General features: G+C 38.8%; 1 long non-coding RNA gene across 1 annotated transcript; it reads right to left on the bottom strand.

Annotated features, from left to right (window-relative positions):
* Positions 1-6,467: 6,467 nt before the first annotated feature.
* LOC116183322 (uncharacterized) lies at positions 6,468-11,285 on the bottom strand. Its single transcript, XR_004147923.3, has 2 exons — positions 7,819-11,285; positions 6,468-6,669 (listed from the first exon to the last, which is right to left on the bottom strand). It is a non-coding gene; the product is annotated as an uncharacterized LOC116183322 (long non-coding RNA).
* Positions 11,286-12,566: the final 1,281 nt, after the last annotated feature.

The raw sequence follows: 12,566 nt of genomic DNA, 5'->3' as shown, positions 1-12,566 counted from the left end.
TATTTGGCTGTTCACCATGTGGAGGGGTGTCCCTATTTGCCTTATTTCCCTGTTCTACTTGTTGAAGGTTAAGCAATCAATACCACTGTTTTTTTTATTATCAACAGTAGCCTGTATCCCACATCTCAGTGTTCCTAAGTTTGTGTATCAATTCTTCCCACACATACAGAATTTGGGAATAATTGAAGGGACCAACCCAAAAGTTTGTCTTTAGTTACTGCCTTAAAAATTTTCTTGCACCTTGTTAACATTTCTAGCAGTGTATTTTTAAACACATTTTCAATTAAGTCTATGCATGATCATCTTCCAATACTAGCAGTGCCACCATTTCCTTCCTCAAAGGCTCCCACTGCCCCCTTGTAGATTGAAAAGCCTTCAGATCCAGGGGACAAAATGTTCCTGCAAGTCTCCCTTAACCAGCTGCAGTCTGAATATGCCATGTTGGTAAATCCTGGTGAAATGAGCAAGATATCCCATCTCCTTCTGGCTGCAGAGGGTAAGCAGTGCTTCCAGGAGCAGCTGCCAGATGGAGTGTGATGAAGCAGCCCCTAGAGGAACTTGGAACTCAGGAGCAGCCATCAGAAGAAGGAGCAGAGGAGGGAAGTCTCAGCCAGTGCACCCTCTTTCACAGTTTGCACTGTGCTGCTTCTCCTTATGCTGGAGACCTCCATTCACACTGCTTTCCAACCTCTAGGAAGTTGTTCTAAGTTTCTGAAGTCCAATGTTTTTTTCCTCTCTTTTTCTGAGGATTCACTGGCAGAACTAGATACAGAACTAGATGCAGAACTAAAGGGGCCTGTCTCCTCTGATCAGAGAAAAAACATCCATACCTTCTTCGAAGACTTTCCTAGTGCCACCATGCCAGAAAAATACATGGAATGCTCAGTTTTCTTGAATACTTGTTTCTCATCCAGTTTTTCTCCCCTCCCATAGTTTCAACCAGTTTCTTTTCCTTCCCATAGTTTCATAGATTTTCTCTCTGCTTCCAGTTTCCTCTAATAAACCAGTGATATCACAGGATCATTCTCTAACTGCAAGTACATGGTTAATTATAGGAAACAAGGAGATTTACTTTGCAAGCCATAGGAAATCAGTAAATAGCTGTGACATTCAACATAGGGACTGCTCTGTCCTCTTGACAAAGAAAAATCAAGAATAAATAGGGAGCATCATTAGGTTCACTCACCACAAAACCCCCATGCGGTACAAGAACAGCATGTAGGGAGAGTATATATGCATATATAGGTTGCAGGAGGCAGAACACCTCTGTGTGCTCTCTGTCCCATGTTGGAGAGTATGTCCTGTTTGAAAAGCAGTGGGTATAAAACTGCTTAACTGGTTTAGTTTGTCTTGATATCCTATGTTGTGTCAATTTTTGGTGGGATGTGCTTGGTGTGGTCTGAAAGCAATAGAGGAATCAGAGCTAAGGAGACCTCCCAATTCTTTCCTGAGCTCTTTCCAATTCTTTCGTCAGCTCTGTGAAGCTGCCCTACTAACACTCAAAAGTGATGCACACATCTCCCTAGACCTTGACAGCTTCTCTTTATTTTACTTTTAAACTCGTTAAGGCAGACAGGACTAAGTTCCTTGTCAAGATAAAACTTGTTAACTGGGGTCATGCTATCACTGCTTTATTGTCTTGGGTACCCGCTAACCTTCAAGCAGCTTCACAAATGTGTCCTGCTTCATAGCCATTGAAATTTAACCAGTGAGTCTTCAAGTGATACAGACTGACAAGACAAAAAAAATCATATTAATTCTTTATTTTTCTCTCTCCAGATTCATAATAGTGAAACTGAGGCAAGAATTTAAATCAGTGGAGTAATTTTATTTTTATATTTTTCTAAAGCAGGAACTTTTCCTTTTCATCAGGCCAAGAGAAATAGATTATTATAAGATTATTATAAGAGCACTGCACACAAAGTGTATTCTGATATCATCTTTCAGATTCACCAAAGAACATTTGTCATCACTTCTGATGGAATTAAATTGTGGTTGCATCCAAGGCACTGATTGAGGAATAAAAATGTGGAAATATCTGCAGACAACTCTTATTGAGATCAGAGGATTTAATGGTATGGAAGTAACAGCAAAATAAGGGTAGCATAATAAATCTAAATCCAAAATGAAATTTGGGAAAACTTGAGTACTAGTAAATTTAAATATTTTACTTCATAAAATTAAGTTATTCTTTTTTGGTAAATTTTTAGGTTTTGTTATCAATAAGGAAAATGAGCCTTGAAATGGAAATGTGCTCAATTCCTCTCTGATTTCCAATTCCTGGTCAAACTGCACTATGAAAATTTTAGCTAATCAACAAGTATCTCTTCTCCCTTCCATTTCTGGCCTCCTTTTTCCCCAAACCAGTAATTATGCTGTCAGTTGCCTCCCATTTCTCTCCTAGGTATTTTCTCAAGGCTTATCCACAGTACAGAAATTTATGATACAAGGAGCTGTGCTGGGCTTCTAAGGGTGCTTATAAAACACTTCACATCCATACGCCAAAGTGCTCCAAGTGGTTTGTATTTCTGCCAAAAAACACTTGGACTTTTCTTGTGTTCAGCAAGGGCTAAACTTGGCTTGAGGCCAGTAGGGACAGCACTAAAGGAGATAGGATGCAGCACTCATGCTGCAGCCCTACAGAGGCACTCTGTACATTCCCAGAATCCATCCCCTGTCAGAGCTACACTGGGAACTGGGAGATGGCTGCCCAAAGGGCTCTGCATCTGAAAAGCCTTGGGGATGTAAGCAGAAACGCTCCTATTCAGAACAGCAGTCGGCAGGACACCTCTGGATATTACAAATAGTTAGCATTTAAATCAAGGAACCGAGATAAGCTTAATAAGAACCCTTCTAATTATCAGGGTATTAGTAAGGAAGTGAGAAAATGACACAAGAAATAGAAGGGATTGCTGCTGCTCATCCCCTGCCCTGCCTGTCGTCCTCAGCCATGCATGCAGAGCTCTCCCTACTCTCCTTTCAGTCAAGATCTAGAGAAACAACAAGAAGAAAAGAGGGAGGAGGGGGGAAACTCACATTCAAAATAGCAGCAAAGAGCTCTTCTGCAAAGTGTGTCTGGAGAAGAGATACAAAAAGATAAGAGATACAAAAGATACAGCTGGCAGCTTGCACTGCTTTGCTGAAATAATGAGAGTAGGGTTGTACAAACAGCTACCTAAAATGGGCATTATTAGGTTTTTTTTTTATTGGGACTGAGAGGGAGAGCAAGGACAAGCAGCACTTCCTTGTGCTTTGTTCTTGTCACTTGACAGCTTTTTTTGTCCTTGAGATATTCTCTCAGGAGGCAAGGAGTACACATGGTTACAAGTCACTCCAGGATTGGGAGAGGAGGGTGAAGCTCAGTGGATCAAGGGATATGTGTCTGCAGCAAATTTAATTGTTTAAAATAATCTAGAATAGTTTTGCCAAGAAAGCAAGATTTAATTGTAGAGAATAATTTAAACTAAAATTAGAAGGGATTTTAAGTGTCATTACTTAATTCCCCACACAACACATTAGGCACAGGACTGGGAATCCTGATTTAACCTAATGATGAGCAGACTGACCAGATTTTCAAAGTGAAATAATGGGATTCCTGTGGGGGAAAGAGCTGTGCTCAGTCACAGAGATTTTGAGAGAAAAGCAGTGCAAAAAAGGAAAAGACTGCCAGCTTCCCTTTTCCCATGCTGTACTGCTCTACCTCTCCTCTACTCCATTTGTGAGCGGCACAGATTGCTCACTGGACGAGCCCCACGACAGCAAGTAACAAGCAGTAATGTTGATGAGGACAGGCAGCAATGCTGGGTTTGTTGTGCTGGTGAGATTAACTGGAGAGGAGGCAGAGCTGAGCAAGGATCCTGTTTGACCATGCAAGAACACCCTGTCCAAGAGCTGATGGCTGCATTAAAGGGAACAAGATACACCGGGAGATACCCTTCACACAATGTACTCACACAGAGTCAGACCCACCTCCTCACTGTGTTGTGCAGGCCACTCCACTAAAAAAGCCTTATTTCACTCTCCAATGGATTAATCATATTATTTCAGTGATAACTATCAGAAAGTCTTCATCTTGTGTGTGCTGACATCTCATGTCAATCTCAACAACTTTGAGATTTTTCAAAAAGCAAAACTGTTGGATTTTGGCCAGCCCTCTGACTCAGTATCCTTGCCTAAGGGCACAAGACATCTTCACCTTAACAGTAGCTGGGACATAGTGAGGGGCACTTCAGCTTTTTCTTCTTTCATTTGAACCAAGGCCTGCTGACCTAGCAGGTTGTCTGTTAGCTTTATGAATCATCCTTCAGAGGAAACTTTCTTATTTCTCTTCTCTGTTCTCCCTTTCTCAGATGAGCCTCTCCTCCCAGGCTCTCAATTACCATAGACATTCTCATTTTCTCCAAAATCACTGCCCCCTTGTCTGCCCAGGAGACACCTGTCCACGTCCTGGACTGGTGGTGGTAAATACCTCCATACGTTTTACACACCTTATATTATCTATCACTTGAGTTGTTGCATAGGATATTTGTACATGTTGGATTATAAACTTTTCCCAATTAGTAATGAATTTTTTGGGGTTTTTTTTTCTGCTCTAGAATCCCTCTTTTGCACATAAACAGTGAAAATACTAAAGCCTCTACACTGAACTAAGGCAATTCAATATCCAAAAATAATAAGGCCAGGCTTGAAATAAGGCTTTCAGTTTCTACAGCAGATGTAAAACACATGGAGGACGGATGGGACAAGCTGGAAATATGCTATGATAGTGAGCTCACAAGTAGATAGCACCTCTGAGACTCATTTGGTATACAATAACACACTAATGCCATCCTAGGAAAATACAACTGGGGTGTGGGCTTCCCTGGATCTTGTCCCGCAGGGAGACCCACTGCTGGGTGATCAACAGAAGCCCAGATAGTGTAATTGTACAATCCACAGAGAGACAGGAGGACACTCAGGTTGCTGAAATTCACATGGGTTTATTGAAGGTGAGATGAAGGACACGGACAGGAATAGGAACACAACCACACATGGGGGAAGCAAACTCTGTGAGCCCTCTCTGAGGGAGAGGCCAGGGTATATAAGAAGGCTAACCTCAGTGGTTATCTAAGGGGACCAGTGGAGGAACCGAGAACAAGATCTTTCTAGAACAGGGGGATAGTACAACCAGCAAAAGTCATGAACTGGGGAGGGTACAACATATGATGGACATACGTTCATTTGCATGGGGAAGGTGGGAATCCTGGGACAATACCTTTTCTTACACAGCCGTGGTTTCCCATGGCATTCCTGGATGATTCTCCCGAGGGCTGCCTCCCACACTGGGGTATTTAAAAATGTACTTAGACACTACATTTGCTGTTTTGTTTTGCCTCCTGTTTGTAAAATCCAGATCTTGCTGTTCTGCTCCCCACAAACACAGTGCTTGGTCTGTTTTGCCTGCCCAGACAAACATTAACAACAACAACAACAGTAGTAGTAGTAGTAATAATAATAATAATAATAATAATAACAGTCACAGTAATAACAATAATCACCATTAAATTTACCAGTTCAAGACTTAATTACTGTAACCATACTTTTTTGATCTCACTAAAGTCCACGTTATTTCTATTTGCTTACAATGATATTACTGCTGAAATCATCCTTGTTTACACCAGTGGTGTAAAACACTGGTGTTCACACCAACGCTGCAAACATTCCTGTTTGAATGCATTTGCCTCCCATTTCTTTGCTATGCTGACCCCCAAGTCTGCTTCCCACCATTTTATCTGACTTCAGCATTTAGCCACAATTAACTCTGAGTATGTTACATCATCTTTGGAAATCCAGACCTCCCACTATTTTCACTGTGCTTACTGTAATGCTCCAAACACAGACCAGGTCCAGTCAGGGCTCTCTCATAGACCATCTCTTTCATTTAAGTTCTGCTAGAGGGTCTTTTAGGCAAAAACTTGGACTTTGCTAGCTCAGCCTGGAGAAAGGAATGCTCTGGGGAGACCACAGAGCAGCCTTCCAGTACCTAAAGGGGACCTGCAGGAGAGCTGGAGTGGCATACAGTGGGCATGTAGTTGGACAAGGGGGAATGACTTCAAACTGAAAGGAGGTAAGTTTAGATTAGATGGTAGGAAGAATATTTTTACTGGGAAGTTGGTGAGACACTGGAACTGGTTGTCCAGAGAAGTTGTGGATGTCCCATGCCCAGAAGTGTTCAAAGCTGGGTTGGATGGGCCTTTGAGCAGCCTGGTCCAGTGGAAAATGTCCCTGCCCAAGGCAGGTAGGGTGGAACTGGATGATTTTTATGGTTTCTTCCAACACAAATCATTTTATGGTTCTATGAAAAATGTTGTTCTGCTTCAACAAGAGGAAATGAAAAGCAAAAAGAAAGAAAAGACCAATGTTTTAGCCTGCACCAGCTGCTCCCTGACATCAGTTAAGATTCACCCAAATAAGCTGCTGATTTCTCCCACACTTTCAAAGGCAAAATATTTTAATGAAAATGCCAGTGAAGACCAAGCCTGTATTATTTCTCATCCAATTCATCACTGTCAAAGAATGGTGCCTAATGGATACAGAAGGGGTAAGCAGAAAGAAGTCTGTATTTTAAGCTGCATTTTGAAGCAAGTTGAAGCATTTGCAGTAAACATTTCTTCATATTTATCGGGAGATCTGGATGAAAGAGAAGGAAACATAATCAGGACACAGGACGTTTCAATGTTCACAGAATCAAGGAATCTAGTTATGTGAGTCTGACCCAGGGATATGAAAGCATATATAAGAGAAATTAGACCAATCTTTCTGTGATGCACTGTAAAATGTCCAACATTAACAATTTTGCTACACTTCTTGAAATGAAAAAATTTGATTCAGAATTCAGACAAAAACATTTTTCTCATTTGAATAACAAGGATATCAGTGTTAGGATGCCATATGTTCTTACACCAGAAATGCCTCAGAGACTATCATAATTTTCAAAAATTCTTCCTAATAGACCATTAGAGTAACAACAGCTTACCTCAGCTAAGTACAAAGTTGTCTGCTTCTTTTTACAAGGGAAACAATATGTTTCTCAGAAAACATTATGCTGTTAGTATAGTTTCCCTGAAGACAATCTGAGGGTCACCATGAAGGATGTTCTATTGATACAACTGTCTTTGTAAATGTTTTTTAATCTCTAAGTGTCCCAGGCAAATTCAATATTTGATTAAGAGAGAGATACTCAGTTATTTGCAACGTTTACTACTGCCTGAGTAAAACAAAATGCCACAACAATATTGTTGCAAGTACTGGAGGACTGCAGAAATGCCTTCCAAGGACACAAGAAAGACCAGTGGTCCTCAGAGAAGCTACAGGCATAGTTCCCATTTTATCATCTATTTTTCAAAAATTTCTCCCACTTTTACTGCTGAAATTAGAAAAAAAAATAAAAAGGTTGTTTCTTGTAAACTGAAACATTTTGTCTGACTTAAAAATATATCTTTCACTTTGGTTTGGATGTTCTCATTATCACATTTTGCATTGCTATTTTTTACTTAATTTTTTAAGACAAATACAAATAAGCATTTACCAAACATTAAAATATTTTAACCTTCATCAAATAAAATAATAAGTCAAATTCAGCAGAACTTTCTGAAAGGGTTTAGCCATTCTCAAAAAAGCATTTTCCAGCAAACAGCATTTGACAAGCATTCTCAACTCAACATATCTCCATTGCTGCTTTCTGAGCTAGCATCACTGAGAACAGCAATTCACAGATTATCAAATATTATGAAACCAGAGATGCCCAAAACATCAAGAGATTTGGTCAGTCTCCCTTACTCTTCAGCTGGCAGCAGAGGGAATCCAGCCACAATGCAGTTGGGATAACAACGGATTTTCAGCAAACTGGGCTGCTGTGCCAAAGCCCTGGAGATCTTCCTGACCGCTGCTGTCACTCTGCTGCTGAGTGGGCGCCAGTGGGAGGTCAGGGGTGAAGAACACAGCTTGTCCCCACATCCATCGCAGCAATGAGCCTCCCTCCCCGTGACCACCCTTTGTCCCACCTCTGCCCATCCCAGTGACAGGAGAGGATGTTGGCCCGGCCCCACTTTTTCTGCCCTCGCGTAGCATAACTCTGTTTTTGCTATGCAGCTGAGGAGCTGCGAGCTGGCGCTGCGCCAGGTGTGCTGTATTGCCATGCTTTGGAGGCTTTCACAAGGATGAAAGAAAGCATTTAGGGAGGTTCCAGAAACGATGCTGATGGCTGCCATGCTAATGCTTGTAATGAATTCTAAATTGGTAATGGGACCACTTATGGATAACTAAAGGCTTATTCACTCCTCTGGATATCTGTTTTTTTTTTCCTTTACTACTCTTTGCTGAATTTAGTGCCACTATTCACTTGGCACTTTCTCTTCTCCATTTTTTCCAGTTCTTTTACTTTTCTACTGTCATTTCTCATACTGTGCTATTCCTCTAAAATTATAATATGTCAGGCTCTGCATTTATTCTAGTGGCCTTACTGCAGCAAATCTATGCCCTCCTAATCTCTAGGTATCATTGCTAGTTCTTTTTCCCATACAGAACTTATCACTCAAGTTGTATGATTTTAAAACAATGCCATATGGATAATAACATTTCTAGGACAATAAAATTTCATTTTACTTCTACTGAAAAAACAAACTTCATTCATACCACCTTGGGATGGGTGGTATAATGGCAAGTGGTAAAATAATAGGTGGGACAATAACAAAGGATTGCATTAACGGGTAGCAATCATAAATGACACAGACCTGTAGTTTCTGGCTGATGCAGTTTTAAATGATGTTAGTGTTGATTGTAGTGTGTCTTTTTGCCTTAGGAAATATGTGTTAAGTATAAAGGTTTGTAGTTAAAATTCTGTGAGGCGCAAGACTCCTCTGGAACATCTGTCATGTCAGCAGAACTGCTAAAGTGCAACTCTGGTCAAAAAAAATGACACTATAAAAATTACATCTATCATGTACCCTATTTATTTTCCCTTGGTGATTTCCAGATTAAATCTGCTCAGTTTAAAAATAAAACAGACTTTTTTTTACTGCTTTTTTATCCAACCATCTATGTTGTCTGTTCAGCTTCTGCCTAAAAAAAAAGAAACCATGTTCCTTCTATTCCATGCATCATTTTCCATTCACTCACAACAAAAATTCTCCAGCTAAAATACATGTTATATTTACACGGATATGAAATGAATCAGAACAAAGCATATATCACTCACCTTTCAGATTAAAGTAAAACCTGGTTTTTTTTTTTTCTAACCAGTAAGCCACAAACATGTATACATGACAGGGAGTGATCAAACTTGACATTTTCACAACAGCAAACTGAAGAATGTTTCACACTAAATACATAGATAACTACATACTACACATTTATGCCTCTCTCTATATATATATACAGACACATATATATGTGTATATATGTATGCATGTAATACACACCTGTGTACTTCTACACTTACATATTTGGATATTCTTTCAAGAATTGTCCTAATCATAGGCTGTCAATGATATTTTATATCCCTTAAATACTTGTGCTGATACCTCCCTAAAATGTCCTTCCACATTTAAGAAAATTTGGGAAAAAGGACAATACCAGCCTTTACCATCACCAAATGACTGCAGCCGTGCACTACTTTGTCTGTATTGAAAAACATTAGGATTATTTGTATCATTTCCTACCTCTTTCCTATCTCTCCTATTTACTCACTCGTACTTCATTAACTTTGTTTTGATAAGCTGAATTTTGTCAAACTGTGTATATTTTCTATTTATAAGAGATAACACAGTTACCTAGTCCTTATTATCACTCCATAGAATATGAATAATCATGTTATAAAAGATGCTATACCACAAAATGGATTTGGCTAGTTAGCAGGTATTTTTTGGCTAGTTAGCAGGTATTTTTTCCCATGGCAAAGAAATAATAAATATTTGTATATTTGAAAAACAAAGTAAAAAACAGCAAAAAACTACCATAATAATGCTGCATTTAAAATATCAGGATTATGGAGAAAGCAAGAAATGCAGGGAAAAAGATGATATTTCAAGAAAAAAAATTAACTCTACTTTGTCTTCAGCATTAATGGCTGAATGGCAATCAGATTATCTCACTTCATGAATGAAGTATAGCTAAATGATGGTGAATCAAAGCAAGGCAAAGGTCATGCAGTTAAACAGAATATACTTTGTGGAGTGTACTTAGCCCTGTTTGAGTACATTTTGGCCAAAAGGAGATGGTCAACCTGACTCAGATTTGGAGGAGTACTTTGATTGTACCAGATTTCTCCACAACTTTATTTGTGAAATGTCTTTTCTATCAATAGTATTTAATGATGTAAATATGGTGGTGGTTCATCCCTCCATCACAACCTAGAGGAAAATGACATCGTCATCCATTATCATCACAATATTATTGCAGGAAGTTATCTGGCCAGGAAATTATCAATCCTTGGGAAATACTACTACTACTACTACTACTACTACTACTACTACTACTACTACTACTACTATTACTACTACTACTAATCTTAAGCACACATCCTCAATAATGTAATCTGCCATATGTACATTCAATCTATTTTTCACTCCTTGTGCTGGGTTGCAGTCTTTATTTCGCAGACAAGTTTTGGGGTGGAGCCAAGGTAACTGAAAAATCACCTAAAGCTCTCAAATGATGACTACTGGGTGACAGTATTATTCTTCAGACATAAGGGCAGTTTTATGACAGAAGTAAAGTTTGTCTGTGAAGGAGACACAACGCTTTAGGGGTGTCTGCAGGACTATCGATTAAGCTACCACATGAAATAATGGCCTTTACAAATCTTGCAACTTTCTTCTACAACTGCATATGATCAATGTTAATAATTTCATTTAATGTAGTGCTGGAAGGTGAAGGGGAGAACAGGAGCTGAGATAGAATTTAAGCCTCAATTTGTCTATATCAGTGGTTGGCTTACAATATGGTCTTAATGTATTTGTGTCAGTTAATAAATTGCTATAAAAATTTACAATAAAATTGAGTTAATGTTGACAGCATATATCTGAAATCTATACTAAGACATATTCTTACACTGTTAAAAATTAAAACTGTATAGAAAATAGTTTAATCACCATGAAAAATGTCAAGATTTTATAATCTCTTCCCACGCCAAATCAAGAAAAAAATTAAGATCTCAAGAATATTCAGTACAATCCAGCTCAATTTAAACAATTAATTCAACAGAATAATAAATTTCAACAATCAACTTATTTAAAAGATTTAATTAATTTAAATTGAAAAATTATGACTCAAAAAATTATTGATTCTATTGTTTTATAGACGGAGCTTTGTTTTGCAATTTTTTAAACTACCAATTTCTTGCCAAAACAGAATCTTCCACAGGAAGTTGTTCTGCTCAAAAATCATGCTCAACAAATACCTCTGTTTTTCTGCCCAAAACCACCATACATGATATAGCCAAAACAGAGCTTAGAAGTACAACATGTACATAAATAAAAATGCTAAACATTAGTTCTAAAACCAAAATATCAGCTATGGACAACAGAGGAACCAAATAAACGACTTACTGGTCTATGATGTCGAGTGAAATAGTGCAATAACCCCAGGTCATGATTGAGGCATTTGTCTGGCTCTTCACCTTCGGTGGAATATTTATTAAAATAAATGACTCCCCAGAACACATAAAAGTGCCTTTTTCTTCCCCTTTCTGGTAAAACAGGAGCCCATGTGGCTGAAATGTCCATGTTAGATTTCCTCACCACTTGCTACCCTTTCTGCATAATCCTAGCACATGCTCTCCTTGGCCATAAATACTCTCTCATAGTTGTTCTCAGCACACTCTGTTTAAATGCACACCTACACTGCCAGTCTTCCTTATCCTGTTCTGCTTACCTCTGCTATTGTTTGAACTATCAATGAAAATACAGAGCTAAAACTTTATTTCATTAGAAGCAGGTGCTTTTTCTTAGTAAAAACAAGAATTATTCCCCATCAAAATGGCTGCTGCTCCCCACTGCCTCTAGTAACACTGATGCTAAGACATGTATAAAGACAGAGGCTTCCTACCCTGAAAGAGGAAAGGGTTTTTGGAATGATGTTCGTAAAAAGGAATTAGATGTTGAAATGTGTATCTGCTCAGATAAGTGTAGTCATAGATTTATTCTGGATGTACTCCAAGCTAGGAAACTGTGCGTGTGCTTTGGCTTGGCAGCCAGAGAGGCAAATTGGAAGAGTGTTAATACACTCTGCTTTTCAGCTTTCTGCTCCAGGTACAGCTCTAGACCAGGCTGACTCATATTTGGTAAACTCAGAAAGAAAGAAGGGAAAATAGTAGGAATATCTGGTATAGTTGACCCTCAGCTACGAACAAAAAGATATCAAGAAACAAGTTCCAAAATTTAAAAAAAAAGCCCCCGATCTGGTAGGAAATTTATGGCAAACCTCACTGTAATGCACTTATTCATAAGTAGCAGCATATTAGCATTCATAAGTAGTAACGTTAATATTCATAAATAACATCATGCCATCTTAAAGTAATTAAAGGAATT

Source organism: Lonchura striata, chromosome 2, assembly GCF_050655825.1.
Source record: "Lonchura striata isolate lonStrDom1 chromosome 2, ASM5065582v1, whole genome shotgun sequence".
Lineage (NCBI taxonomy): Eukaryota > Metazoa > Chordata > Aves > Passeriformes > Estrildidae > Lonchura > Lonchura striata.
This window is presented reverse-complemented; position numbering and strand designations above follow the sequence as displayed.